Consider the following 15285-nt stretch of genomic DNA (forward strand, 5'->3'; position numbering starts at 1 on the left):
CCAGCTGACTAATATACAGGGTCCGGAACTTAAAAACTGAAGATCCAGCTGACTGATCTACAGGTGCTGGACCTTAAAAACTGAAGGTCCAGCTGACTGATATACAGGGGCCGGACTTTAAAAACTGAAGGTCCAGCTGACTGATATACAGGGGCCGGACTTTAAAAACTGAAGGTCCAGCTGACTGATATACAGGGGCCGGACCTTAAAAACTGAAGGTCCAGCTGACTGATATACAGGGGCCGGACCTTTAAAACTGAAGGTCCATCTGACTGATATACGGGGGCCGGACCTTAGTAACTGAAGGTCCAGCTGACTAATATACAGGGGCCGGACTTTAAAAACTGAAGGTCCAGCTGACTGATATACAGGGGCCGGACCTTTAATACAGAAGTTCCAGCTGACTGATATACAGGGGCCGGACCTTAAAAACTGAAGGTCCAGCTGACTGATATACAGGGGCCGGACCTTAAAAACTGACGGTCAAGCTGACTGATATACAGGGGCCGGACCTTTAATACAGAAGTTCCAGCTGACTGATAAACAGGGGCCGGACCTTAAAAACCGAAGGTCCAGCTGACTGATATACAGGGGCCGGACCTTAAAAACTGAAGGTCCAGCTGATTGATATACAGGGGCCGGACCTTAAGTATGGCAGCAATGGAGGCTACTCCGTCTCTGTCACTGATATACTCCTTTGTCACTGATATACTTTGTCTGTCACTGATATTTTCCTGTCACTGATATACTTCTCCGAGTGCTCCACGGAGTTAGGGCCGTCGGAGGCTTGGCCATTCGACCGGCCACCCAATTAAGAGTGGGCCATTGAATGGCTAGTTTTGGCTCTCTCCTCCCACTGTGACAACCCTGGTGGTAAGGGACAGTAAACATTTTTAAATTACCCACACATCTGGGGGGAAATCTGAATCTCCCATGGTGCGATGGCAGAAGTTTATGTTTAAAAAAGAAAAAGAAGTTAAAAGTTTGACAGGTGTTACTGTCATGTTGACAGTAGCTTCTGCCAAATTTCTAACTCATTAACAGGAGCCACCATCATCCTGACAATGCCTAGAGATGTCCGCTGAGCAAGCAGACATCTCTCAATTCGGAGTACGGGTACTCCCCATGGAAAAATACTTTCTCATGAAAAAGTGGCAAGTGCTAAAGCACAATTTCACCATGTACATATGCATATGAAGTTTTGCACAAGGTCGAAAATATACATTTGTAAATCTTCCACATTGAAGTATGACTGACGTTACAACAGCAAACTTGAATGTTTTTGACAGTAGTCATGACAAACAATATTCAAAATATCAGTATTATTAAAAAAAATAGATTTCATGTTTCTATAATACATGCACAACAATTAGTAAAAACATTAACAAAAAGGAAAATGTCTTAGGTAATTGTAAAATACAGAGCAATAATTGACCTTAGAAAATATGCAAAATTTGTCATAATCTTTACGTTCATTTTGACTTTCTGCAAATGGCATCTCCATTAGCCTTGGCAAAGGATTTAAATATTAGATCGGCTATTTATGTTATTGTGTGTTCTTGTGCAAAAGAACATAAAGTGCTTTGTCGTATCAACTACAAACATCATCGATCAGGAGAGGCCTACTCCATTTTGTCAAGCAGACTCTGTCAATTGTAAAAGCAAAAATTTTCAAACAGTAACTGGAGTGAACATGTTTCTGCCAGCCTTCTGAAGTATGAGAAACCAATTGGACAACAGATGGGATTTTGATTTCCGCTTCATGAATGTTTAAATTGGCAGCAGCACAGAGCTTGAGGTATTTTTCCTATAGTGTTTTCCCATGTGATGAGTGGACCAGACTTGGTGCTGCTTTGAATATATGTTCTCAGCTGTTAGTATTCCCCTATAACTATTAGACCTACATCAAGTCCTGAGGATGGTCCCTAACAACAACTAAAGAGGGACCGAAACGTTAACAGCGTATGAACTCCAAAGGGCAGCAAAGAGCTGGGATGAAGGAAGATACTGGATCCTCACTTTGCAATATCAAGAGGGCTTCACTTCCTGTGCAGTTTATCCCTTAGCCCTTTAGCTTGTTGGTTCCTTTGTTGTTTGTTTTTAATTTTGTCTAGATGTTTTGTGTTTATCTTTTTATAAGGAAGGTGTGATGGGGCTCGATTTCTGTATCCTATGGGGAAATATATAGGTAATTATTTGTATGTCAATAGCACCTTTTCTATATACAAAATAAAATAAGAAGTAACTCTAATTGTTACGTCACTTTCTTTTTTAAATGAGAGTTTTAACATTGAAAATGATAATTGAGTGTTTAAAGGAACTAGAGACCCTTTCCTAGCTCACTATTAAAAAGCGCATTTGCTTTACATCTCTTTGCATGGTACATAAGGCCCTTACCTCCCATATCCAACAAGACTAAAAACAATGTTTAGTTGGTATCATCCAAGCCAAACATTTGTTCTTCGCTCCAACTACAGCTCACGGTACTGAGAACCAAAAGAAACAAGCATTTGCAATGCAATAGGTCTTGCTTTAGGAAAGTCTGAGCTATTTGTATTATAAATGACAATTTTTTTATTTATGCTTTGTTTTTGAAAATAGCGAAATTAATAGCGTTGTCATTTACAATGCCAATAGTTATAAATTTCGCAAACGTGACATCTATAGCATTTGTAATGCATTATGTGTTGTATTTACGTGACTTACATGTATTGATATTACAAATAACAATGGCTTTTAATTATTTTTAATAATGAATACGTAAATAAAAGTTATTGTAATTTATAATGGCAATAGCTAAAAGTTTTGTAAAAACTTATGTGAAGATAATGTTCAGTGTATTTTATTGTGACGAAAATCCAAGAACAGAAGTGAAATATTAACATCTTTTTGTTACATTTGTAATAAAGCTTGAAACATTGAGAGAACATATTTGAACCAGGTGTTGTTGAATGGTTGCACAGATTGATGCTGTGGTGGCGCTGAGTGATGTTGTGATGGCGAACGAGTGATGCTGTGGCGTTCAGTGATGCTGTGGTAGCGCATAGTGGTGTTGTGGTGCCACTGAGTGATGCTGTGGTGGTGCTGAGTGATGCTGTATGCTAAGCTATGTTTTGTTTTGCTATCCTATGTTTTGTTTTGTTATGCTATGCTATGTTTTGCTATCCTATGCTTTGATTTGTTATGCTATGCTATGTTTTGCTATGCTATGCTTTGTTATGCTATGCTATGTTTTGTTTTGCTATGCTATGTTTTGTTATGCTATGCTTTGTTGTGTTTGGTATGCTATGTTTTGCTATGCTATTATATGTTTTGTTTTGCTATGTTTTGTTGTGTTTTGTTAAGCTACGCTATGTTTTGTTGTGTTTTGCTATGTTTTGTTATGCTCTGTGTAGTGTTTTGTTATGCTATGTTTTGTTATGTTATGCTATATTTCGTTATGCTATACTATGTTTTGCTATCCTATGCTTTGTTATGTTATGCTATGCTATGTTTAGTTTTACTATCCTATGCTTTGTTTTGTTATGCTATGCTGTTTTGTTGTGTTTTGTTATGCTATGTTTTGTGTGATTTGCTATGTTATGCTTTGTTATACTATTCTATGTTTTGTTATGCTATGCTATGTTTTGTTATGCTATGTTTTGTTATGCTATGCTATGCTAAGCTTTGTTTTGTTATGCTATGCTACGTTGTGTTTTGTTATGATATGCTGTTTTGTTGGGTTTTTTATGCTATGTTTTGCTATGCTTTGCTATACTATGCTTTGTTTTGCTATGTTATGTTTTGTTATGCTATACTATGCTTTGTTATGCTATGTTTTGTTATGCTATGCTATGCTAAGCTTTGTTTTGTTATGCTATGCTATGTTGTGTTTTGTTATGATATGCTATGTTTTGTTGTGTTTTTATGATATGCTGTTTTGCTATGCTTAGATAAGCTATGTTTAGTTATGTATGCTATATTATGTTATGTTTTGTTATGCTATGCTATGTTTTGTTGTGTTTTGCTGTTTTGTTATGCTATCTTTTGTTATGCTATGCTTTGCTTTGTTATGTTATGCTATGTTTTGTTATGTTATGCTATGTTTTGTTATGTTATGCTATGTTTTGTTCTGCTATGTTGTGTTTTGTTATGCTATGCTTTGTTATACTATGCTATGTTTTGTTTTGCTATGCTTTGTTAAGCTGTTTTGTTATGCTATGCTATGTTTTGTTGTGTTTTGTTATGCTATGCTATGCTTTGTTGTGTTTTGCTATGCTATGTTTTGTTATGCTATGCTATGATGTGTTTTGTTCTGCTATGCTATGTTTTGTTATGCTATGCTGGCGAGGGTGTGTGAGGGTGTGTGAGGGTGAGTGAGGGTGAGGGTGAGGGGGTGTGAGGGTGAGGGGGTGTGAGGGTGAGGGTGTGTGACGGTGAGGGTGCATGAGGGTGAGAGGGTTGTGAGGGTGAGGGGGTGTGAGGGTGAGTGAGGGGGATTGAGGGGGTGTGAGGGTGTGGGGGTGTGCGGGTGAGGGGGTGTGAGAGTGTGAGGGTGTGTGAGGGTGAGGGTGTGAGGGTGAGTGAGGGTGTGTGAGGGTGAGGGGGTTTGAGGGTGAGGGGGTGTGAGGGTGAGGGGTGTGAGGGTGAGTGAGGTGTGTGAGGGTGAGTGAGGGTGTGTGAGGGTGTGTGGTCAGGACAGTAGCAGGAGCCAGGATAACAGTTGAGGATTAGCATAAACAAAATGAATCAACTCTACATACATGCACTATCCACTATGTTGGAGGTTGAGATAGAATGCACAATCCGCACATGTCTGTTGGGTGTAGTTCCACAACTCAGGGCTACTCGGCGTAAATTTGGTGCGATAGCACTATTGTTGGCCAAGAGACAGATTGAGCAATGCTGGCACAGCAAGCAGGTGCCCAAAACATCCAGATGGTTGCTAGATATGGCCAGCTGTAGAGACAAACTACAGACCTACGAAAAAGAATTGCCAGCAAAATCCAAGCCCAAAGACTTCTGGTGCTTTCTCACGGACTATATACTGACACTGAAGACAGGCGAGGAGGATTGACCTAGATGTAAGAGCTACTCTATGGAAGTTGTGCAACATGCGGTCCCATATGTCTATAGACACCATGATACAATTCCACACTACTAATGAACCGGGTAGCTTGTAAGAGTCTCATTTTTATGTTACTATTTTGTTTATTTTGTGTTCACAGTTGACAATCTACAAAATTATAAAAACTCTAAAACCTCATAATCTGTAATGTAATGCCGGAATTAACATGATTGTGATAGGATATGTATGTATAACACGTCGCTAAATCCTGTCTATTGCTTTGCAGCCGGCCCCAGGGTTGTAGGCAAGTGGCTGTGTATGATTGACGTATTGTAATAAAGGTCTTAAAAAAAAATACAAAAAAACTCTACATACATGTTTGTGTGTGCCCTCGTAGGTGTCCATGAGCGAATGGGAGTGGGTATGTCAGTGTGCCCACTCAGATCAAATGCTTTCCCTTGGATAGTAATTCTTAGCAAACTTGTGGCCATCCATGGCATGATGTCCTCCACCTACTCCCACTGTAATGATGACCCTGGAACAAAGATGGCATTTCTTTGCAATGTGTGGGCATCCATGACATGATGCCTACCCCTGGTACAATATTGTCTGTAGCAGAATAGTGGCATGTCTTTTCAACTTGAGCTAGAATGGTGGTAATTATTGATGTACTGTGGGCAATGGGTGGTAATCCATGGCCGATTCTGAAATAATCCTTTCCTCTGCTTCAAGGTGGTAACACCGGGCATAATTTTGCAGTCCATAGGTTTGAGGTAGCGAGGCACTTGTGTAAATAATTTTGAATACACTTAATAGTAAGCATACTCCGAGAAGCCAGAAACATGCGAATGAACACAGGTAATATACACACCATTGTACATGCTCAGCCAACTCTCTTTCAAAATGCCAGGACAGATATTGCTTTGTTAATGCGTGTTATGGAGAGATGGAGAGGTAAAAGTAAACCTAAACCTAGTGTGCTTGCAAGTGCTTGTTGCCAAGAGTTGTGCTGGTATGAGTTGTGAATGAGTCAAACTGCTAGAAATATATCTATATTAAGTAAACCACCAACTAATCAGCCTTACAATACAGTGCAGACTTTACAAACAAGCATTGGCCGCGCGGCCGGACCGCAAAGGAATAATTAAAAAAAACAAGCATGGGATGAATAAAAACACGGTAGTGAGGATTGGAGGTGAGTGTGACAAAACTCTGCAACTTTTTTCGCCTCGGTGAGGTATATGGGCACTGAAACGGCAACTGGCTCAGCCCTACTTGGGAATTGGTGTTGGGCGGCGGTATCACTCTGGAGAGATTGTGTGGTGACTGCGTTGGTCAGTTTCAGAATCAGGAGGGGCAGAGTCAGCACAGTCTGCGAGGGATCAACGTGTCTAGAGGCAAAACATAGCGGATGTAGCATTACAGCTAGCAAGTCGAATGTTTTCAAGCTGAGTGACCCTAAAGAGATGGCAACACAGCAACAGCATTTGAGGAGCAAGGCTACTGTAAACAAGCACGGTAGGCTTTCACTTTTGTCCAGAAAAAAAACTAGAAAGGCGCAGAGAAAGCCGAACAAAACACGGCTTCCCCGCGAAATGGATGCAAAAAAACCAAGCTCTCGGCATTGCTGTGGCGGGGGGGGCGGGGCAGCGGGAGTGCATTCCTTTGAAGTCTGATGGGGGAGGCGGGGGAGCGGCTTGGGAGCGGATTTCTTTGAAGTCTGATGCCGAGGCTCAGACAAATGGTGGTGTGCGAGCAGCTTCCTTTGAAGTCTGATGCCGAGGCCGATGGTGTTTAATGTGCACGCGCCTGCCTCACATGCCTGCCTCGCATGAACTGTACGCGATCCGCAGATAAGTAGACTTTAAGGATTGCTTACTATAATGTCGCCTATTCAATCCCTAACGGGATAGAATAGGCGAGACCTAAAAAATGGAGTGACCGAGCTTTCTCCACGGCTGCAAGCAAACTCTGGAATACCCTTCCATATAACCTAAGGGCTATCCCACAGCCTCTGCTTTTCAGCAAGGCGCTTAAGACATGGTAATTCTCCTTGTAGCTACTTTCTGTCTCTGGAGGATTAGCAGGTTCTTAGGATGGTGATCTACAGTGCCTTAACGCCTTCGGGTAATTGTTGCGCTTTATAAATTCAAATCAAATCAAATCAAAAGTCCAAGGGTCATTCAGCTGAGTTAAATTAAATATCATTCGGCCTTCCGCTGCTTGCACTGTGATTTAGGTACTATTTTTATTTAGTCTACCCCTATCGTCTTTGTATTTGTTGCTTCTCCCCCCTTCGCCCCCATTCTCCGTGTTACTTTTTCCCTCTCATCGTCCATGTTGCTACTTCACTTCAACGCCATATCCTCTTGTCTGCCATAAGCGGAATAGCACTTTTTTTTATTGCCCTGTTCCCGACCACCCTCCCTGCTGTTGTCCATGCGGCCCATCCCCTCCCACGATAAGAAAAAAAAGCAATATAGCATTGTAGGTGATCTGAAATGTTGCTTGAACATCAAAGACCAAAATTTCAAAAAAGTCACCAGGTTTACCTTCACCATACCTACAAGTATCTCATGCAGGCTCTCATAAATGTTTCTTTCTTTATTCCACATCCACATTGTGAAGGAGTACAGCTTGTTTCCTCACTGCTGAACACTTTTCTCCACCAATGGCAAGAATGTAAGAATCAAATAGTTTCTTCCATTGCCTCAAAGTAAATAAAAGGTCACCATTTCCCAAAAGAAACTGTTGATATTGTGTCAAACTAACTGATACCATATTTACTCAAGAGCAGATAAAGATGATCAGTTCCCTTCTGGTCTTGTTAAATGAGTTTTGAATATGTGCAGTTTTGAATATGTGCCGATAGCACAAAGAGTGATGACAGTCTCACCTCAAAAGATCATTAAAAACTGTATTGCTGTTCCTCCTATATCATGAGAGCTGTCTGAACATCAATTCGCTCTTCACCCATCATGCTGTCATCTGTGATACAATGGTTGATATTATGAGTGGTTACAAAAAACAGGACTGGGGCAATAGCAATCGCACCTATCACTTTTAGTGAATTAATCAAATCAAAGTGGTGCAAAGATCTGGAAGATCAGCCTCCTAATCTTCCACACAAAAGTACACTCCATAACATTGTTATAAAGAAACGATCAGCACACACTATACATCACGTAAAGTATGTAAGAGATACAGATCATTTAAGCCATAAGGTGCACCGACTCCATCCACATTTCTTACTATATAACATTCCTTTATTCACATCTTCTTAAAAACTCTTTCTCCTATGAAACCAACGTATTTCATCTCTTGAAAGAGACTTCTTCAGGGCTTGATGTCATATTTTCTTTGTAACGACATTAAAGGTTAATATTACTTTGCTTCACAATCAATGTGTGTTAACCGTTGAGCCCAACAAAAAAATGTCCACCAACGTGAAAACACATTATGTCACAGTCACTTTATGTGTCACGCACAATGTTGTAAAAGTTCTTCAAACCCGATATAAAATGGCCACTGCACATCCGCAGTCAACGTCGCATTTCAGATGTCATGTGTCATACACACACCACTCTTAAAGCTACAAATGCTGCTAGTTCCTTGGCAACGCTCATGCAGGCTATGTGGTGTTGCATGCCTTAATTATTGCCTCCTCGTTCAGCGTCTCGTTGGGGTCACCTGTGGTACTAAATGGCCTGTCAGTTTCAGCTCTGATATTTCAAAGACCTCTCACCCTGAATGGTGTCCTCCACAGTCTACTGAAAGATGTGAGCGCTCTGGTCACTGAGCCACACAAATCAGTGGATAAACAGTTGTCCTAACGAGGCGCTGATGTGTCTGTAGTTTAACTGGTGGTCTTTCTTTTTCCTTCAATGCTTCCTAGAAATCCTCGTTGCCAGTATTAAGCGATCAAACACAACAGGAAGGCAGTGTGCAGGTAAGTGACATTTATTGCAGTTTAAGAGTCAGGTAAAGACCACCAGCTCCCACAGAGCTTTCATAGCAGAAACTGATATGTTCAGAATCATGGCTTCCTAAAGACATCCCTAAGATTATATGTGCAGTAGCATGTACATCGACACAGCAAAGTGCTAAGTGTCAATAACTTTGCATGTAGATCATAACAGATGTCTTAAAAAGAGTTTAGCACCCACCTCTGAGTACAGATTTCCTAGGAGAGTACCAGGGTCTAGCTTAAGGAATGGTCTTTGAAAGCTGTTCTCAATTATCTACAATGTCCAGACTTTGCCACAGCCCGAAGTTCAGCATCCGCCTTCTTAGGTCTTCCCTACGCAGCACGCAAGCGCTGCTTTTTAGGTCTCGCCTATGCAGCGCGCAAGCTCTGCTTTGGAGTGACCTCTTGGAATCCCTCTGGACTGTTTTGGAAACTTGTGCTGTACTGTTTCCAATGAGCACTCGTGCATGTACGGCGTTTACCTTGCGGGAGCGAGCAGTGGCGCCATCTATTTGCAATTATCGCGCCCGCGTTTGGAAACAGATGGCGCCGCTGCTCGCTCCCGCATGATAAACGCTGACCGTGGATCATGTTACTAATTAACCCAGCACAGTCGCTTTCACTTTCGTGACCGCGCTTGTCATGGCTTGCCAACTGTACCTCTATGCTGGTGTTGTTCGCCGCTCCTGCTGCCAACCAGTGTCCGCCGTCTTCTCAAGTATGCCGACCGCTGGCCTAGCTCCTCCCTGGCAGAGCCGCCTGCCCAGAAGCACTCTCCCTCGGCCAGGTGCGTCTCTCTCTTCTGTTCTGGATGGCTGCTGCTTGGGACTGCCGGGCTTGAAGTTCCGGGTGGACCCTAGGGACCCAGGACGGAGCCACCGTCCACTAAAACAGACTCCGTAAGAACAGTCCCGACTTGAGAGCACAGACCTTAGACAAAGCCCCTCTCAAGGACTCTTCAGCTCCTGGGATACCTGACGCGGCACCTCCCCAATACAGCGCCGTTTTTCCCACGTCGGCTCACCGCCTCTCGGCCGAAAGGTCTTTCATCTGGACATCCAATTCGCCTCTTGCCCTACCTGGGGACTGGATTGATGTAGCTTCATTTCAGGCCTACCGAGAGACACACTGTGGTTGTATTCCACGGCCTTCTATACAGGAAACGGCCCGGCCCATGCAGCAGCCGGCAGGTCCCTATCTCCTCCGCTGTCGCTGGTCATTGAGGCTGGGATTGCGGAGTCCCCTTAGTACAGGGTCACTCCTGGCAAGTGTCTAGAGACCAAAAATGCCCCAATGTGTACTGTGGCCGATTTGGCCTAGTTATCATCTGAAAGCTAGTTAGCCACAATCCCTATTTCCCCCGTTAACACAGTGGGTTCGATTGAATAATTCTTCAGTTAGGACACATTGCTAGATTTGCATTAAACTAGCTAGTACAGTGCTAGATTCCATAATTCTACAATAAGCTTACTGGCCATGTTTCATTTTTCACCGATTATTACCTGGATTTATACCATTATGTCCCATTCATTGAACTTTGCTAGATTCCGGAATGCTGCAATTTGTGCACATGGCTTGATTCCATAATGTTCCAGTAAGTAGATTGCAAGATTCCACACAAGGGTTAAAAAAACAAGTTCCAGTCCCGGCCTGTGAAGGAAGCGCTTCCGGCTCCAAACCGTTTCTTAGCACTTCATGTAAGCAGGCACAGCCACAGCCTATAATCAGGGGGCTCTACGTCCCCACTCACTGCCTGCTATTTATAGTAATTTGGTGCCTTTCACCATTATTTAATATCTTGTGCCATGCCATCCCTTCTCTATCCTGCCTGTCTCTGAAAATGTTTGCTTTTTTTAATACTCTTACCCGTCCCCTTTAGTTACAAAATCAATTTCTCCCTTTCTTTCCTCTTCCCCCTCACTTTGTAACCCCTTAAACTTCACCCCACATTCGTCACCCGTCCCTTTCGCTCCTTTTCTCCCGCCCTCACGCCTCCCCCAAGCCTTCTGGATCTACCCAATTTCAGGGATGATCTCCGGCCCATTGAGCTACAGGAAGTGGAGGCTGAGGGCCCGAGCAGCCTCTGTTCCCCCGTCAGTAGTGTTACAAACATCACCACTCCCATCTTCAATGTCAAGCGCATCCCTTTCTTTAAGAAGGTAATGCCAAGGCTGGCGCTGGCACTAGTCAACTGCTACAATTAGGTGCTTGTTTCAATTTAGAATAACATTTTCAAAATATTACTTATAGAAGCATCAAATTCTACAAAACTCATAACGCGTCCCAAAGGCGAGACCTTTTGGCTCTGCCAATGCTTGTTTACATATACACCTGCAAAATGACACTGTGAGGCTGGCTGTTGATATGGTTTTGGCCTTCTCTACATGTGCAGGCCAGACCCACTTCCAAGTAAAACTTATATTTAAGTAATCAATACTATTTAGACATTCGAGGAGTCTTCTAAGGAGGGAGCAGGCTTCATTGTCATCATTCTATTCTTGTAACATTGAAAGTCAAGTCTTACTCCTCGCAATAATTAACAATGTTGTCCGCCAACCTGTACATAGTGTTCCAGATCAAAGATAACAAGATGGCCTCATCTTCAAAGAGCAGTGTAGGTGTTTTCCTGTTACATAATTTAGGTACATCAAGGTCAGATTTGCCCAGATAATTGTCAACATCGTTTAAAAACAGACTAAATAACAACGGGCGCAACACAACCTTCACCAATACCTGTAGCAGTTATAACGTTATCTCTACATTCCCCAGACGGGCAACAACAAGCTTGGGCAGTTGTATCATCGTTCACAGCTCTCAGCAGATTTTTCAACTCCAAGCAGGTTTACCGAATGACATAGTTTGGATCTGTTGATCAGGCCAAACACTGATGTTGGGCTATTAATGTCAAGTACAAAGGGACTGCTCTATTTTACACAAACAATATACAGACAGTCTGGTCAAGAGACCGTGTTACTTGCCTGAGACTGGCCTCAGAGTCAATCGTCGAGTATCCCCGGGATTCCTAAAAAGTAAAAAAATGTGAACTACAGGAGTATTCTTCAGGAGCTGACTTCTAGCAGTGGCAGCTTCTGACATTCGTTAGTGGTAGGGCAGGGTGAGGGAACACAAACAGAATGGAACATAATTAAAATAATTAAAATAAATAAAATTGCACTTACCTGCCGCTCCAACGAATGCCGCCTCGCTGCACACTGTGCAGGCTCCCAGATAAAGTTCCCCGCGCTTCTCTCATGCTGGGAATGTTATTCCCAGCATGAGAGAAGCGCTGGGATTGGTCTGAGCAGCCTGGTTTGGCACTCCGACTGTAACAGGGAGCCTGTGGCTTTTCTTCAACACAGGTGTGCAACACAGCTGGGTTGGAAAAACCTAGGTGCGCATGACAGTATGGCAAACTGTCATGCGCACTAAAAAGTACACCACCGCTCCCCCTGCCATGCCTGTCACAGGGGATTGCCTGGCCCGCCGAAGACTCACATTGGCAGCGATCAGGCAAGCAAAATTTAAATGATAATAAAATGCCTTTATTATCCTTTTATTTTTCATCTTTTAGAGGGGCCAGCGTTCCTACGCCATAACGGAGGAGCCGCCCCTGACTTCTAGATGCTTTCCTTTGTGCGTTGTTAATTGTGCCCATTGTATTTAATAAATATGCGGCCTATATATCTCCCTGACTCTAGTAAGGAGCCAGAACCAGTGGTCTAAACGTAGGCCTCTACAGCCCCTACAGCGCGGGACAGTGCTTTAAATGGGCTGGTGCTGTCCGGTACGGAGTACCGGCACTTTTTTATTTTGAGAGGGAGAGTTCCGACACTTCTCAAGAGAAATGCAATATTTTTAATTGTAGAGTACCGGCACTTGTCAGAAACAAGCAGATACTCTGCTACAGAGTACCTGCACTTCAATTTTTCCATTTCAAGCACTGGCGCGGGATGGCTACCAACCCTCCAGGGGCCTCAGACTTTCTAGCGGGCGCCATTCAGCCCATGCCATATCTTGGAGATACGGGAGACTTAGGAGCCCCTCGTCACATTCTACAGGAGGGCCCAATCATTTTGAGTTACGACACTGGTAGGAACATGAAGCCTGGACTGTAACTGCTGTGCATAAGCGGCGCCTCTCTTTTTGTGACGTCCCCTCAAGAGTCCATACTGTGAGCTGCATAACTTTCCTTTACAAGCTGTTTATGGAAGCTCTTTTTACAGCTTCTTTTTGGCACTAAAAGGTACATCTTACAGATGAAATAAACACAGTGCTTGAAATGGAAAAATAGAAGTGCAGGTACTCTCCTGCTTGTTTCTGAGAAGTGCAGGTACTCTCCAATTAAAAGTATTAGGTTTCTCGTGAGAAGTGCCGGTACTCTGCTTAGCAAAATAAAAAAGTGCTGCAGACAGTACCCTTCAAGTATAAGTTTAGAGATCAAAGCCACAGCGGCACAGCTCCCATGACCCCATGACCCCCTCTCTCACCAGACTCTGGCAGCAGGTCTGGCCATGGCCCAAGGCCCACACAATTGTAACCGAGCTCCAGAACTTGGAACTGGGGAACCAGGTTCGAATCCCAGTGTCTACTCAACATCCTGTGACTCTCTGGGTAAATCATTTAATCTCCCCGAGCCTACCAAAAAATTAATGCGTCCTTGTGTTACCTAACTAGTGCTCATGTAAAGCGCTCCAATACCTTCGGGTCGAGTTCGCGCTATAAAAAAAACTGCAGGAAAAAAAAACCCTTATCTGCATGTAGTACGCTATGGCAGGTCCCCCCACCCCCGACTTGCCAACCTTCGCTGTCACTGTTCGCACGCAGTCGAACCAGTGAAGCCCCGTCCCGGGGGGAGGGGGCGGCGCGCATGACGTGCCGCGCGCTGCATAACTTGGCCCTCCAGAGACAGACTATGTATAACTAATAAATGATTCCGAAAACTGGGTCACTGCATCCTTTCTTTGCCGCATCTCCTTTCTGTTGAAATATGCAGAAGGGGAGGCGCGCTCCCTTCCCCGCCCCCTCTCCGGGCGGACGGGGGCCAGGCCGGGCCCAGGGCTGAGAGGACGGGCCCACCACGGGTCTCGACAGCTGCGCCGTGTCCATGAGCCCCGGGGCGGGGCTGCCGCGCAGACAGGTGCCCGACGCCTAACTTTAGCCCCGAAGATTACGCTGGCATCGGGAAAGAATGCGCTCACGTTAATCCACCTTTGTGCCTGCTGGAAACACCACGTGGGGGCCCCGGAGAGCAAATGAGGCGGAAAACCTGACAAGTCTTTCTTCTGCCTTTTAAGGGCCGTCCTGGGGATACTGGTGATGTGGAAACCAGGTTAATAGGAGAACCGTAAGACTGCACTAATTCACGGTCTCTCACTGCTCTTCTTAAAGGGGCCACCCAGCCTAGAATTAAAGGGTGCCCTCTTCCCCAGTCCTGCATCGCTAGCATTCCCCCACAATGACGTTTGTTGGGGATTTCAGCTCTATTGTGACATAATTCTCCGGCTGTCATCTTAAAGGGCCATGCCATTTCTTTCAAACCTTTAACAATCACAAATCTCTTTTGTGCTCCTTAATTATATGGGCCCCACTAAAAACTCTTCTGTAACAAACTGGAAATGCACAGAAGGTTTTACACAACATGTATGAATAATCTCCGTCACACTTTAAATAAAAAAATTAAAAAATACCATTTATGAATTGTTTGTCATGATCTCACATATACTCTATGCATATAATCCCACAAGCAAGAATTACAAAAAGATTAAAAAAAAGAATTGCTTATTCAGCATATAACTTCACTCCTTTCAATCACAATAATACAGAGAAATGTAAAACAATCAATGTAAACAACTGTCGAAATTCACAGTAATACATATTACATTTGAAAATAACCTATCATTTTCAAACGTAATATGTTGTGTAAAAACCACATTCCATATGTTGTGAATTTCCATTATGTTCCAGAAGTGTGTTTAGTGGGGCCCATATAATTGAGGTGCACCAAAGGGAGTTGTGATTGTTTTCCTATTACTTACTGGTAATCTTCATTACTCCGGGTCCCGAAGTCCTCTACACCTTCATTACAAAGTAAGATAATCCATCTCACTGACAGAAAAAAAGAACAAAGGAATGCTGGACCTACCCTCCCCCTGCCGCTGAGAGTACAAAAGCGTACAGGTCCCAGCATTCCCTCTGAAATACCAAGCCAAGGATGAAGGCCGGCAGATCGGGAGGGAGGGAATCCATAAAGGTTTCGAGGACTACGGGACCC

This window comes from Lissotriton vulgaris, chromosome 2_1, assembly GCF_964263255.1.
Source record: "Lissotriton vulgaris chromosome 2_1, aLisVul1.2, whole genome shotgun sequence".
Classification (NCBI taxonomy): domain Eukaryota; kingdom Metazoa; phylum Chordata; class Amphibia; order Caudata; family Salamandridae; genus Lissotriton; species Lissotriton vulgaris.